Consider the following 16,858-nt stretch of genomic DNA (forward strand, 5'->3'; position numbering starts at 1 on the left):
TTCTTTTTCTTGGTGGACTGTCTATCCTCGGTGGCCTCTTGGTTCCCTCGATCTTATTATAAACACTGGTCATCATCTCTACAGTGATTGTATTTGTCTCCCTAAATTGCTCACCTCCTTTCGTAAGTCTTTATTCTTCCTCTCTAATAGCTCGAACCTTGCGCGGGAGACAACGTTCACTTTTGTGAGCTGTGTTCGCTCTTCATCGTGTACTGTTATTGAGAGAATCGTTGTTGTAGCCGAAGGGAGACGACGAATAGGTTGTAGATGCTGGGATGCGACATGAAGGGGGGCAGTTGAGAGGCATGGGTTCCCAATTTTCACAATCTCCATATTTTTGCTGCATAGGTTCCCAATATCTTTGGAAATAGAAAGGATCAAATTATTGTCCTTTATAATCATACGCTATGACACCGACGCCTCTTGTTCCAAATAAATATTTCATCCCTAGAGTGTTCATGCCAATTCACGTTCTTACCCCCACCACTATTCATCTTCCTTCTCACTTCCAAAGGCTTCTTTGGGATAGACTGTCTCAAGCCAGATTATAGGAGAACTCGACTATCATGCTGCAACTCGACTTCATAATTGTAAAACAACCACATATCGCAGTTAGACAATCTCGCAGCCCTGACAACAACCTCTTGGTCCTCATCCTCCCCATCTTCATACGGTCTCCACACAACTTGTACATTGGTAATTCTTTTTAATAAAGAGTGCTAAATATATTACAATGATTGTTACTAAGAATGCTTAAGATTATTAATATTTACAGGAAGACAAAATCCTGCAGCGATGATTACTTAAGAATGCTAAACATTTCAACGATTTATAATACTGAATCAATTATAAATAATTTTAGACCATTTACCTCATTTTGTTGCAGCCCATCCAAAATGAACTTAGCATTACGCACTGTGACATTTATTCTAGCCCAACGACCGATCTTTAGAAAACCACAAATCGCAGGGTCACACTGAGGACACAATGTGATAATATGTTCCCACGCCCAAGCCTACAAAAATAATATATTAGTAACACTACAACCTTCAATGAGCTTAGTCTACAAGTACTAAATATGTAATAAACAAATACCTGAATAAATAGCCAAAACCCTCTAACAGTTTTCGTACCCTTACTCGCACAATAAAGTTGATTGTACAAGTGTGCGAGCATAGCGGCACCCCATGCATAGTTGTCGACTACGTCTAAGTCTTCTAGGTATTGCAGCCACATGTAACTTATTCTTGAACCAGAACAATCGGAAAATAAAGTAAGACCAAAAAAATAAAGAAAGAAACCATGCAACTCTTGGTCAGCTCTTTCAGATGTACATGTAGCGGACCGGCCTTCCCATTTATTACGGAAAAAAGAGACTTTCATTGATGTGGAATTGCTTCCACCAAAAATACATTGACTTCAGTCATTCATTGACATTCCTAGAAGGGCCATGCATTTTTCCCTAGCATTATAGTTTGAATCCTGTAATAGGACAACACTGCCATTGCACTTAAGGCCAGTGATCCTCGCCACATCTTTTAGGGTCATGGTGATCTCAAAAGAATCAAACTCGAATGTGCTCGTCTTATCATTCCACTTATTTACCAGGTGGGTCATGGTGTTTCAGCACGTTTCAAAATAATGCTAGTCCAGAAGGCCACCGAAGTGCATATTTCATAATCGATCTTTTTGATATGCATTCAGCTAACCATACCACGACATAACTACAGGCCATTGACATCGCCCTCCGAGCTTTTCACCTGCTGCTCTACTTCTCTTCTGACCTCTCTGTAACACAACATAGCATATTATTCGTACCAATTGTAAATTAGTCACATTTATACTTATAAATAATATTCTACTAATCGCTATAAATAATATTAGTTGCACACACACTATCACAGTAATCATTATACATAGTAATACCTATCATAGTAATCGCTATATAAAAATCGCTACACATAGTAATCGCTAACACATTAAATCTTGACAGATAGAACGAATTTATGTACCTTGGTCGCACTTTTCTCCTCTTCAATCCATCTATCCAACCTAGGCCTTTCTTGTTGGTCCACTGCCTCACACTGCTTTTCTACTACTACCGTCCCTAGCTCCATCACCTCTGTCATCTGCTTTTCAATTTGTTCCTTCCTTTCCCTTTTCTTCTCTTTCTCATACTTTTTCCTTTCCCTTTCCTCCTCTTCCTCCTCCCGCTTCTTCCTTTTTCTTTCCTTCTCTTCCTCGTACTCCTTCTCCTTCCTTTGATTTTCCTTCTCTTCCTCAGCCTCCTCCTCCTTCTGTCGTCTTTCCTTCTCTTCCTCATACTTTTTCCTTCTCCTTTCCTCCTCTTCTTCCTTCTGCTTCTTCCTTTTTCTTTCCTTCTCTTCCTCGTACTCCTTCTCCTTTCTTTGCTTTTCCTTCTCTTCCTCAACCTCCTCCTCCTTTCGTCGCCTTTCCTTCTCTTCCTCGTACTTTTTCCTTCTCCTTTCCTCCTGCTTCTTCCTTTCTCTTTCCTTCTCTTCCTCGTACTCCTCCTTTCTTTGCTTTTCCTTCTCTTCCTCAGCCTCTTCCTCCTTTCGTCGCCTTTGCTCCTCTTCCGCCTCCTGCTTCTTCATTTCTCTTTCCTTTCCTTCATTGTCCTCCTTCTCCTTTCTTTCTTTCTTTCTTTTCCTCATCCTCCTTCTTCTTCCTTTGCTTTTCCTTATCTTCCTCAAACTCCTTCTCCCTCCTTCGCCTTTCCTTTTCTTTCTCATCCTGAAGCTTCTTCCTTTCTTTCTCTTCCTCATACCTTTTCAATTGCCTTTGCTTCTCCTTCTCTACGTCCTTATTCTTTTTTTGCCTTTCACTCTCCTCCACCTCCTTTATTTGCTTTACCCTCATTCGCATAGCTTTATGCTCCATGAATATCTTTGGCATTTCCCTCCTAGCCTCTCCTTTATATTGTTCAATTGCCTTTCCCTGTCCTCATTCTTTTTTTGCCTTTCCCTCTCCTATGCCTTCTTCCTTTGCCTTTGCTTTTCATTCTCCCCCTTATTTCTTTGTTTTTCCTTCTCTTCATCATCCTTCTTCTTCTTCAACTTTAGTTTTTGCTCATTCTTCCTTTGGTCTTCAGCCTCAATATCTGATGGATAATCTTATGCATAATACAATTCCAACGCTTTCTCTCTGTCTTTATCATTCTCAATCTTCAATATATTTTGGTACCTTTCAAAATGCTCAGATAAATGAGACTGGCGGATAACTTCTCTAATACACAACCCATAGAACGCTGGGGTATTTCTTCTCTGATGAGCTGCAAACATTGCTAACCTACACAACACATTAATTTAACTGCATCATTATACGTTATAACCGCCTCCCCAAGTATATCATAATACAAATGATCTCATTTGTTAAACGATTACCATCATTACAAATCGTCGCATTATTTGGCTTCATAAGTAAACATTGTTGTAAGATTTAGCAAACTTAAGTATAAATCAAGGTATCTTCATAAATACACATCGCTATTGCTTTGAATGTATAAATCGTTGCATATTCAAACTTACAAATCATTGTATAAATCACAACCTTCATAAGTACATATCGTTGAAAGGTTTGGCCTTCGTAAGAACCAATCGTGCAAACAGTTTTTCGATGCCCACAAGGTGGATATGTACAAATCGATTTCTTTTTATATGTTACTAGGTGTTATTTAGTATGGAGACGGCCACCAGTTGTAAGATTTAGCATTCAGATTTACAAATCGTTTCGATTGCATAACGAAACCTTACATGAAACTCACCGAAACAATAGGAGTTTGGGTAATCCAACAGTGAAGTAAGAAACACCCAGAAGGTAGACGAAACAGATGGTGGCAACGATGTTGCCACTGCGCATAAGACAGAAAAGGATGCTACGGTGACAACAGAAGAAGGCAAAGGATGCTCCGGCGACAACAAAAGAAGGTAAAGGATGCTTCGGCGGAAACAGAAGAAGGCAAAGGATGCTCCGGCGACAACAGATGAAGGCAAAAGATGCTCCGGTAGACTTTTCTTCTTAGGGCGAAAATGAATTGTTTGAACTTTTTAAATCCTAGAGATAAACCTTCCTACCTATGCAAACTTTGTTGAAAATTTTGGTGCCTTCAAGATGCGTCGTTTCACTTTTCTAGATGGAGGGCTGTTTTGTCCTTTTCACGAATCGACGATTCAGTTTTCTAGATGGAGGGCATTTTTGTCCATTCTAGGAAGAGAATGGCGGTAAAGGGTACTTAAGTCTTTGCAACGACAACAAATTTTGATACTAAGTGATGCAGACACACATGGGGATACGAGCTGCACATGCTTACATATGTGGTTTTCTTTGGGACCCTCCGAACATGAGATGAAGCTACCTGCCCTGTTGGGGGGGGGACATATAACCTGCTTTGCCTTCTTGTGGTTGGTAGGAGCTGAATAATAACTAGGGGTATCAATGGGTTGGGCTCAAGTAGAACCAGATTTGAACTAGATTTTTGGGTATGATATCGAGTCCAGACTCGTGTTTTATCGGATCCATCATAAGAAAAAACATACCCAGACCCGATAAGAGCTACATGAACCAAACCCAGAAAACCATATTTTTTATTATTTTTACATTGAAAAATTGCAAGTCTTAATCAGGTCTCTCATATAAAATTTCAAAAATTATACTTGGATCCATGTATTAATCAGACCTTCGGATCTGAACCTGAGTCTTAATGGGGTCTTCTTATTTATCACCATACCTGGACCCTATAGAGTTTGGTCGAATCCCCATAAGTCAGGCCGGTTGACACCCTTATTAGTAACTGGTAGGTCGGGCTGACCTCAGTTTGCCTTTAAAAAAAAATATGATTTCATTTTGTGAAGATCAGCATTTCAATAGTCAGAAACTGACCTTTTTTGGCGATTTAAAAATTAAATGTATGAAAACAGCACAAAGAATCTTGTTATTTAAGAATTATAGTTTTCATAACCAAAAATCGATTCCTTTCCGCCTATCAATGAGATCTGTGATAGGAAGGGATGATGTGTGGATGAGTGAAACCGGATTGGCATCCACCACCGCCGCACTTTGTTTTCGTTTTTACCATTTGTTGTCAAAAGGTTTATTACGTGTAGGCTGGTGGGGGAGGAGCGAGAATGGCAAAGGATATTGGGGGCGTGTTTTGTTCATTTCATTCGATGCCTATAAAAATCTTCCTCTTCACTCTTTGGCTACTCTTCTCTGTCACGTCACTCTCTCTCTCTCCTCCTTTTCTTTCCAACAGGTCATACGGCTCCTTCTCACTGGGCTTTCTTTTCCTCCCAAGATCCCTGGCTCTCTCGTTTGATAAATTGATTCCATCGCTATAGCCGCTCTGCCTACATCTGCCTATTTCTTTTAAATATTTCCTTCTTGTCTTACTTACGGTGTCGGTGAGGCAGTGTGAGTGTTTGTCTTGCTTTTCTGTTTGTTTTTTTCTTTCTCAAATTTGTCTCTCTTGGTAAATTTCTGGGTTTTGAATCATAGAAGAAGAGGCAATCCATAAGAGAGAGAGAGAGAGAGAGAGAAGCGCGGTTCGAGAGAATGAGGTTGTCCTCTAGAGCTGCGGGCATCCCCAGGGGCAGACAGATCCAGAAGACCTTCAACAACATAAAAATCACCATCCTCTGCGGCTTCGTCACCATCCTCGTTCTCAGGGGTACCATAGGCGTCGGCAACCTCGGCGGTGGTGGGGAATCTGAGAACAACCAGCAACTCATCGAGGAGACCAATAGGATTTTGGCGGAGATCAGATCTGATCACGATCCGGAGGACGACGCCGTCCCCGTGGGCGGCGGCGGCGGTGGCGGCAGCGGTGGTGATGCCGCTGGTAACGCAGCGGGCGGTGTCAGCGGCAAGCAGCAGGGAGAAGCTTCGGAGGTGGAGATAAGCCCCAATGTCACCTACACCCTCGGCCCGACGATCTCCGATTGGGATCGGCAGAGGAGCCTCTGGCTTTCCCAGAACCCGGATTTCCCCAATTACATAGATGGCAAGCCAAGGATCCTCCTCGTCACTGGATCCCAGCCGAACCCTTGCGACAACCCCATCGGCGACCACTACCTGCTCAAGGCCATCAAGAACAAGATCGATTACTGCCGCCTGCACCGGATCGAGATCGTCTACAACATGGCTCATTTGGACAAGGAGCTGGCGGGCTACTGGGCCAAGCTTCCCCTGATCAGGAGGCTCATGCTGTCCCACCCGGAGGTCGAGTGGATCTGGTGGATGGACAGCGACGCCCTCTTCACCGACATGGTCTTCGAGATCCCTATGCACAAGTACAAGGACTACAATTTCGTCCTTCATGGCTACGAGGACCTCCTCTTCAACCAGAATTCGTGGATCGCGCTGAACACGGGCAGCTTCCTCTTCAGGAATTGTCAGTGGTCTCTGGACCTGCTGGATGCCTGGGCTCCCATGGGACCGAAGGGCTCGATTCGAGACGAGGCGGGGAGGATACTCACGGCCAACCTCAAGGGGAGGCCGGCGTTCGAGGCCGACGACCAGTCGGCACTCATCTACATGCTCATAACCCAGAAGGACCGGTGGATGGACAAGGTCTTCATCGAGAACTCTTACTATCTCCACGGGTACTGGGCCGGTTTGGTGGATCGGTACGAAGAGATGCTGGAGAAGTACCACCCTGGCCTGGGCGATGAGAGGTGGCCTTTCGTCACCCATTTCGTTGGCTGCAAGCCCTGCGGTAGCTATGGTGATTATCCGGTGGAGAGGTGCTTGAGTAGCATGGAGAGGGCCTTCAACTTTGCCGACAACCAGATCCTTCAGATTTATGGTTTCACTCATAAAAGTCTCAAGACTCCCAAGATCAAGAGGATCAGAAACGAGACCTCTTTGCCTTTGGAACAAGAGGACAAGCTTAACCTTCGGCATCCCGCCTTCCTTTCGGGATCGCAGAACCAATGAGTTAACCCATTCTTGACCCTGTTTTACCAGGGTACAGAAGAATCCCTTATCATCCTCAAAACTTCTTTTTAGTTTGTTTTTTCAAGTTATTTATTCCTAGATTCTATTATATTTAGTGTCCAGTGCGTAATCAATCAATTTCAAGGTACGCAACTTTTGGTAGCTCATTTTCACACCACAGTACATTTGAACAACGATTGGTTGCTAAATTATGTTGTATTATTATGTTACTCTTGTCCCCTTATATTTTTGAATTGGTGATTATGGTTTTCTGGTTTGATGATGCTTAACCATGCTCTACACAATAAAATGCTGTTATTGAGCTACTTTTTTGTGTTTTATATGGTGTTGAGCAAGAGAATCATCTGCCTTGGATTGTACCATCTCCTTCTTCAGAATGCTCAGACTATTACCATCTTGATTCTTGTCCCACCGTTACATGACACATTCTTCTAGTTTGCCTACCTAATCACCTCTCTCTTCTGTGCGTCTGAAAAACAGTTCTAATAATCTTCAACATGATTCAAACCTGTTCATGAAATGCATACAGCATGTGCAGTGACCAAAATGCCTCAAAGAACCCAATCAATTTCTCCAACTGTAGGTACTGAATCATTTAGTCTTGTGTTTAACTGTTGTTTGTACAGAGTGAAGAGCTACCATATGCTTTGAGTCTGCCCTTTTTTCGCCCTTTTTCAATATCATTTGTTGCTGTCAGTATTACACATTTTGATAATTTTATACAAAGCAATGATCGATAAATGTTGGACCAGGGTTATTCGAAGTGCTACATGCAACTCAGGAATTGTTGATCCTAATGATGGGAGGTGCATTGGAAGCATGCACCCCATTAGAATGGGAAGCATGTCAAAATATTTGGATAAGAAGCTTTTATCTTTGTGAAAATTGTAATAATAAAATGGTACAATCCATACTTAATTTTTATTAATTGATGAATTGTTCTACAAAACATTTATAAGGGAACTTTAGTAAGAAACTTGTTAAGAAGTCTTGATTCTTAAGATTTATAATTGTACTATTGCTATTCATGTAAGAGTTTAGTAGTATGGTTTGATATGAGCAGAATCATTGTAGTGTTATTTTGTTGTTCTTTTGAGCCATTTTAGCATTTGAAAAAAAAAAAAAAACTTTTCTGCTTTTTAGGAGTTTCACAATTTTCTTCTTGCTTTTCACTTCGCATGGGCCTAAAAACCACTAGCTTCTGGCTCACAGTTCTGCCTTGTATCAGAGTCGACCACTCATCCAGAAGGAAGGAAGCCATTAAAAGTAAGTAGATTATGGTGATGAGTAGCTTATGTGGGCCTCTTGACATACACAATTTGGTATATGCATTGTTCTCTCAAAAATACTATATGCATTGGAGTCAACCTGTCATCTAGAAGGAAACCATTAAAACTAGTAGCTTATATGGACCTGTTTGAGATATACCCTTTTGATTGGTTAGCACAGAGTTATTGAAACCTACTTAGATAGGTGGGAAGCATGCTGCCCCAAAAGCTTGTTTTATAAGTGTGGTACTCTCACTTTCAGAACTTGATGGGAATCTCACTTCTTCCACGCTTCTATACATGCTTCTCTATATCCTTCTCATGTGCTTCTCATGCTTCTCGTGTTTTTCATGTGGTCCTCTCATGCTTTTCACTCACTTCCCATGTGCTTCCTCTAAATTTGGTAACCGTCATTTTTAGATTTTGTGAAAAATTTAATTCTTACAATAAAAAATTATGATATTTAAGAATAATCCTTTTGTTTTATTTTTTGAACCAAGTAGTATATATTTGGAAAAAAGGTAAATAGTAGTCTTAATTGAACTCTGGGCATCCAATTATTTCTGATTCCATTGTCTAATATGCTCTATCAACTTCATAAATGCTAATGGTCTAACTTGGTATGATGATTGATTATTTTAGTGATGACAATGCACTCATCAAGAGAAAGATGAGATACCAAATAGCTATTTGGCATTTAAAAGTCAAAGTGTATTGTTATATAGTATTATAGTTGTATACTTTATTTAGTTTTAACTTTTAAAATAACTTTTTTTATTTTATATCACAAAAATAACATGGATCATATCTTTTAATAAGTTAAAGAAACATAGTACATATTTGTTTCTCGTTTGATTTTTATTTTTGCATCCAGTTTCTTTCTTATTTTACTTCTAGTTTGATTCTTAATTGCTCATTTGATTTCCTCTTCTCTTCCCATTTGATCCTCATTTTGCTTCACATTAGACTCAGTTTTGGGTGTCCGCACCTAAGGTGCTTCTATTTTTTCATCATCAGCTGGTGGTTCTCCTGGTTTGGTTTATGAGAACTTTTTTTCATCACCATAAAGTTCAGATGCTTCCATGGAGTGCCTAAGGTGCGCATGTTTTCGTCTTGCTATATTGTTCTCCTAGGTGGGATTTATTGGCTTTTGAACTTTTGGAGTATCATATATCTTCCTTAGCTTGTCCATCCTTTGTTTCTTTCTGACAGTTCACCTTTAGGATGCATTGCTCCTAAAATTCATGTTCTGTTGTGTCTGATATTCTAGAGCCTTTCATATTCGTAGATGCCGCTCAGATTCTCAACTGTCCATCATTACTGTGATTTTATGTTTTCTTGGAATTACATATTTGGTTCTAGATCATCCATCTATGAGGTAGATTATGATCGGGCATAGAATTAGAGTTCTCTTCCATAAGATTCTTGCACCTTTTTGTACAAGACATTTGTTTTTGTTGGTTCACTCTAGATTGGCCATTCTTCGTTAATCCACATTGAAATATTTTGAACAATGAAATATTTTGAACTCTTAGCTTTTCGTATTTAAAATGACAATTTGAGGGAATTTGCATTTGCTGATCCTAAAACAGGGGAGTTGCGTTTCACCTTGCTGATTGAGACTGTTATTTTGTATAAACTATTTCTAAGGCTTCTCTCCTATTTTGTCCAAATGTTGGACGTCTTAACATATAATTTTTGTTTAATGAATTTCACTTGATATGTGTCTTTATAATGACAAATACTTGTTCAACCCTTCATATCTTATTCCCTCATAATTTTGTTAAGAGCCAATGATGTTTACCATGTCACATGGGTGCGGGTGCGGGGATGCCACACTTTAAAAATACATGGGTGCGGGGGTGCGGCAAAAAAAAAAAATCAGACTCGGGTCGGATTCGGATCCGACTCGGATCCAAACCCGTTCTTATTTAAAGCTTGCAGGGTAGGGTTTCTCAAACCCTCCCCCTCCTGCATCCTTCTCCCTCCTTCGCTCGCTCCCCCTCCCCGCTCAAACCTCTCCTCCCTGTGTGCGCCGACGACTCCCAGCAGACCCCTCTCCCCTGTGCACTCGTTGGCGACCCTCGTCGGAGAACCCCCCAACCTTCTTCCCCTTGCGTCTCCCGCCTCTCTCTCCTCCCTCTCAGACCTCTCTTGTCTCCCCCACGCTGCTCACTCTCTCTCCTCGCTTGCCTTCTCCCCCCGCCGTAGGCTCCCTCTCTCCCGTTCATTTTTCGGCCACTTGATGCCGGCAAGCCCCATGTCCGAAGAGCCTTGGTTTTCCGACCACCCGACACTGGTCCTTCCTGTGCGAGCGATGCGCCCTCCGGCCCCCTTTCAGGTGAGCTCCCTCTCGCCTCTCTCTTTCCTCGTTGTCTTCTTCTTCTTCAGGCGAGCCTCCCTCGACGTGTTTTCAATTTTTTTTACATAAATGACCCTGGGTGCGGTCACACACCCAGGGTCGGGTTGACCGCACCAGGTGCCACACCCGCGTCGCATCGTGTCGACGGGTGCTGCACCTGGTTAGCCGAATCCCTGTGACATAGGCTGTTTATTTGTGGTTGCATATTTTCTGACCTGTGGGAGCATCTGTTGAATTATTGGCACATTTTTCTAATACGGAGCTGTCCATCAAAGCTTATTTTCTTTCATTTACCAACAAAATGTTGTTGCTGAAAAATGTGGTCTAACGTTCTCCTTAATATGTTCTTTTGAAGGTAATCTTTGGTAAAAATTATGCTTATAGCTTTTTGCTTTATAATTAGGACGTCACGTGCACCTTTTATAAATTTCTCTTCAAAAAACTCTTGGATTGATGACATGATTTTTATGAACCCAATCTTGATGCCCTTCTCAAATCCAAGAATGAATTTACTGGCAAGATGGCTAGACTTGTTCTATAAAATTAAAAACAGTTTGCTAGACGTGTCTTGGATGCAGATAATAGGGAAGTGCATTTGCATTCTCTCTCTCTCTCTCTCTCTCTCTCTCTCTCTCTCTCTCTCTTGCGCTCACGCCTGCACACACTATCCCTTTGATCTTCAAGTGCCAATTATGTTTTCCTTCTATTCTCATGTTTGCTTAGTCTCTGATATTTTCTATTTGACATTCTTCCTGTTTAGATGTTCACTTTGAGCCATTTTCTTATAAATAGCTAACTGTAATGTTGAGTGGTATAAACCCATATGGCTTCTTAGTGTTCACTGAGCACATACTTATCAGATTGACTCTACAAATGGCCTCTGCTGCCTTGTTGGCACTCTCACTTGAGTGGCATAGAGAAAGAGAAAGTTCATCTAGAGCCCTCTTTTGCCACTGCACCTAAGTCATTTTACTTCTTTGTTTTTAAGACCTTATCTAGCTTAATCATGCAAAAGAAATTTTGGTGTGAGAGGTTGAGCACCTCAGTGGTTCAGGGCCTTCAGGCTATACATCTTTGACAAAGCTTTCTTTGTTAGATCATCATAGTCCAACATTGTGGCAATTCTGTTGTATACAGATATTTTCACTGAAATTGATGAAGAGGGTGAGATTGATTATGATGAAACTTCATAGTGTTTGAGATGACACCTCTTTGGTTCATTTGGTCTCGAAAGACCATTATTGCATATTCACCGGGCATATCTATTATAACAAATGGGCAGTCTTAGATTTTCTACTTTCTGTGTGAAATATTTTCATGACAAAATCGTTTATAGTTATACATCTGAAGTCTTGTAACACATTCTGCCAATGAGTCACTTTCATGTCTCATTCTGTACTTTGGAGCATTATAACCTATGTCACAGGGACTTGGCAAAAGGGCCTTCGCACCCACGTCGATGCGATGCCGATGCGGGTGCTGCACCCGGTGCAGCAAACACGTCACAAGAGAGAGAGAGAGAGAGAGAGAGAGAGGCTGGGGTCGTCATCTTCTTTCTTCTTCGTCTCGCGGGAATAAAGAGAGAGAATGAGGGAGTTATCTCAAAAAAAAAATTGTCAAAGGAAGATACGTTGCTCTTGTATTGTAGCATCAAGTGATACTTGTCATCCTCAACCAACTATAGCTTGCCTGCCTTTAATGTTTTTTTCTTTTAGAATTTTAAATCAGTAACTGGCACCTCAGATTTTCCTTTTTTAATATTTTTGCTGTGAAGAGTGGGGAAAAAGTGTTTTTTTGTTGAAATTTACACCTTTTGCTTTTTTTTTCTACCGTATCTGGACCTGTGTCTGATGGGTTTACTTTGACTCAGTTGGATTCAGACCTGGGTCAAAGTAAACCTAGGTTTGAATCAGTTTAGGTATACAGAACTAAGTCTGATCGAGATTTCGTATATATATACCCTTCTGCACCCAAGTTTTTATAAATTGCCGAATTGCCGCACCCGCACTTGCACCTATGTGACAGACTATAACAGTTTTCGCTCATCTAAATATCTTATATGTTTATATTGTTAGTTTCAGCATGCTCCATGTCTGTGCTAGCATGGACTTTCGCACGGACATGTGCATGCATGTGTATGTGTCTGAGTATGATATTGTGTTTCTGTCTGTCATAGAATACTAGTTATTGCAACAAACAAGTGGTTGCTATCATGTTTTTCATGAAGATAAAATCCAATCGCTTCCATCACTTCTAATCTTGCTATAGTCAAAACTCATAAGAATTCTCATGGAGACACCAAATATATCTATAGAGATTTTATTTGCAGAAAATGACTGTATTGTCCTTCTAAAATGGTGTGTTTTCAGAATGCTTACTAATTTGCCAAAATCCTCTCATTGCCCAAAATTGTCGATTGTCAATTTTTTTAGAACATTTTTACCTTTTGCACAATCGAACCTACTGATTTTCGCGTGATAGATATGTTGTCTGAAGTTTTCAATATCTCAATAGCTATTAGATTTGCATAACTATTTTGCAAATATGACAACATTCACGTAAAAAATTTGCAAACATGGTTATCTTAAATCTCAACATAGGAGATTTACATATGAAATACGTGGATCTTTTGATATTTACAACCCTGATGCGAATTTTTTAGAATTTAAAAGTTTGAGCTCGGCAAATTTACGTCATACATTTACGGACGTTAGACCTTCACACATACGACATATGAACCTTCTTTAACTAAAAGATCACATAAAGTCGAGATGTTCGCAAATGTATGTTGTGACCTTTGCAAATGTATGTTGTGAATGTTTTTATCTTCACATATTTTTTTATTCAAGCTCAGCAAGTTTGCGTAATACATTTTTTAGATGTCTTAATTTTTTTCAAAGATACCATGCTAACTTCCTTTAATTGAAAAGCGTATAAAGTCTGGATATCCACAAATATCATATACGAACTTCATGTTGATGAAATGTGAATCTATTTTAACATGCAAACCTTGTTACCTTTTTGCGAAACACTTGACCCTTGTGCGTTATGTGTTTGAAGTTTTGTACACGCATTAAATACGACCTAGCGTATGTATAAAAGTTGTTTCTCATTTGATAATCATTTTTGCATTGCGTTAGGGTTTCTGCATGAGGGTTTTGTGATTCCCAACTTGTTTTTTGGCACCTGCAATCAATTTTCAGTGTTTTTTTTCAGCGATGAAGGATTGTTCTTGCCTAAGCATTGTCACACACCATTGGTGTTTGGCACATCATCGGCCTTTTTTTAGGATTCAGCACATCATCAAGGACAGGATTTTTGGTAAGCACAAGTTTCCTTGGTTGAATCAATTATTTTGTGAATCAATGACATGATGGACAATTATTTTTGCATATTCAATAGCCTTTTCATTTTTTTTAATTCAATTTCATGTGAGTCTCTTTGCTTGTTTTGAATTTTGTTGTGTAGAAAATTGTTTATTCTAAAAATGGCAAGGAAAAAGTGTTATAAAGGCACCAACATCTACTAGAAAATACCCATTGGCTAATGATTCTTAAATTCCTGTAAGTAAGCCAGAAGATTGATTTTTTTATTAAGGAATTTACTCCATAGCTAAAAGCATGAGTTTTTGAGAAAATGCACAAAAAATGCAGCATTAGGATGAGGAGGCTGAAATTCTTGCGAACAAATACGCTTCCTCAGAAAGCAGTGACATTTGAGTCATTTGTAAGAGAATTACTTGCAAAAAAAAGGTTTTTGAGTTTGTGTCCAGTATCATGTCTCTCATCCATGATGCATCTAAAGAAATGAGTGTTAGTGAGGGTAAGAAGTTTAAGAAGTATGTGACTTTTTATTCTATGATCATTGCTAACTTGAAGGGTTGATAAGAGAAAGCAAGAGATAGAGCCCTTTGCAATGACAATGATGGGATGGAAAGGGAGAGGGTAGAGAGGGCAAAGGAAGAGGAACCTCAACAAAGGGAAGAGGCTAATGCTGAAGTGGAGGAAAAGGTAGAGAATGGAGACGATCTGTCTCAAACAAATAAAGAAGCCAATGTTGAGGTAGAGAGTCGACAAAGTTTGAGTGGTGAGAGGGCGGAGAAAGAACATCAGTAAAAGGAGGAGGCCAAGGCTGAGGTGGAAGAGAGGGTAGAGAAGGGAGATGATCTGCCTTTAGAAAATAAAGAGGTCAATGTTGATGTGAAGAGTCGTTAAAGTGTGGATGGTGAGAGGGTAGAGGAGGAACCTCCACAAAAGGAGAAGACTAAGGTTGAGGTAGAAGAGAAGGTGTAGAAGAAAAAATATCCGCCTCAAGCAAATAAAGAGTGTAATGCTAAGGTAGAGAGTCGTCAGAGTGTGGGTGGTGAGAGGGTGAATGAAGAACATCAGCAAAGAGAAGGGGTTAATGCTGAGGTGGAGGAGAGGGTGGAGAATGAAGAAGATCTAGCTCAAGCAAATAAAGAGGTCAATGCTTAGGTGGATAGTCGTTAGAGTGTGGGTGGTGAGAGGGTAGAGGAAGAACCTTAGCAAAGGGAAGAGGCTAAGGCATATGTGAAGGAGAGGGTAGAGAGGGAGAATGGCCAAATGTAGGAGGAAATGCATTCTCCCATGAAAGGGTCACAACATGTTAGAAGGTCCAGTGCGCAGACTGAGTCTCGTGGGTAGGTACTTTCTAAATTTGTTGATGTGTGTGTAATAATGGATTAGTTATTTGTTGATGTGTAGTTATAATTGGTATACTATAATAAATCAATTTTAATGTCGATTCAATGATTAAATTATGATATGCTAGCATATATGAAACATGTATGTAAGAGAGCTAGTTATATATTGTAATTCATAATCATGTATTCAATGATTTAGGTGGGCAATAGTTGTGATAATTATTTGTTTATTGATGTGTATAGTTATAACTAGTATAATGTTGATTCAATAATTAATTTGTGATATGTGAATGTGTATGAAGCATGTTTGTAAGAGAACTAGTTATATATTATAATTTATAATAATTTATTCAATAATTTAGGTGTATAATAGTTATAATTATTTGTTGACGTGTGTAATTGTAACTAGTATACTTGAATAAATTAATTTTAATATTGATTCAATGATTAATTTATGATGTGACTGATGTCATACAAATTATAGTGTCATTACAGGATCCGTAAACATAAATAGTGTCACATTGGTTCTATTGGTTTCAAGCACATGAGTGGTTTGTAATGTTGTCGGAAGACCAAAATGACTGACTGAATCAAATGCATTTCTAATGATTCTTAGATGTACCATGAACTAGTGGTCATAGTCTTGTAGATGCCATCGTGCAATTTTGAAATCTCGCTACCAACACTTTTTAGTTCTCTGAATTTGAGCTCACCAACACTTCAGAAGACATGACACACATCACATGATTAAAGTGTCATGGAGAGCCAGTAAATGAACCAAGGTTTGCAAACTTCAAGTATGAATGTCAAGTTATGTTAAAAGCAATCACCAATGTATTTAAAAGTGAAAAACTCAAGTTGTTATGATTAAGGAAGACATATGACAACAACAAATTGAAGAGATTGAAGGAGAAGATACCTTGCATGGGAGGGAAAGGTAGTCACAGACAAGACAATGAGTTGATGGCATTCTTGTTGTATTTCCTTGGCATATGTGCATTCATCGACATTGGTGGAAAGACCATCTATGCATCTTATGCGCAACTATAAAAAGAGAAGGGAAATGATGGAAGAGAGAAAGATCATATTGTAGGAAGGGTCTTTTGGTATGTGAAGTTGCGCAGGCTAATCGAAGCTCAAGTGAGTACGTGAAGCAATGAGTTCTTGATTTTATAAATAATGCAATATACTTATTAATGTTTGAAAATTCATTATGTAGGTAACGTGATTTCCCTACGAAAAATATGAACATAATGAAGTGGATGTGGTTCTCCATGCGATAAAGCTTGCCAAAAAGAACATATGAATGCTAGGGGTGGGTGACGGGCCGGGCGGCCCGATGGGCCAAGCCGACCCAGCCCACCATGGGATGGGTATGGGTCAAGGTTTTAGGCGCATGCCTGTTAGCTATCGGGCCAAAACCTGGCCCGTCATATACATGGGCTGGGTTCGTGTCGACCCGCGGTCTATCGGCCCGACTTGACGGGCTAGAGCTATTTATTAAATTTTAATAATATAAAAATATAAAAATCATTTAATTATATAGTGACTTGGTAACTATTATTATTTACCTAATTAGTTACATTAATT

The 16,858-nt window shown here is 39.8% G+C and overlaps 1 pseudogene across 1 annotated transcript; it reads left to right on the forward strand.

The window, feature by feature from the left end:
- Positions 1-5,227: 5,227 nt before the first annotated feature.
- Positions 5,228-7,280, forward strand: LOC149837609 (putative xyloglucan 6-xylosyltransferase 5 pseudogene; annotated as a pseudogene). The gene is made up of 2 exons (XR_016431914.1): positions 5,228-5,430; positions 5,515-7,280. The product of XR_016431914.1 is annotated as a putative xyloglucan 6-xylosyltransferase 5 pseudogene (transcript).
- Positions 7,281-16,858: the final 9,578 nt, after the last annotated feature.

This window comes from Nuphar pumila, chromosome 5, assembly GCF_984573655.1.
Source record: "Nuphar pumila chromosome 5, dmNupPumi1.hap1.1, whole genome shotgun sequence".
Taxonomy (NCBI): Eukaryota; Viridiplantae; Streptophyta; class Magnoliopsida; order Nymphaeales; family Nymphaeaceae; genus Nuphar; species Nuphar pumila.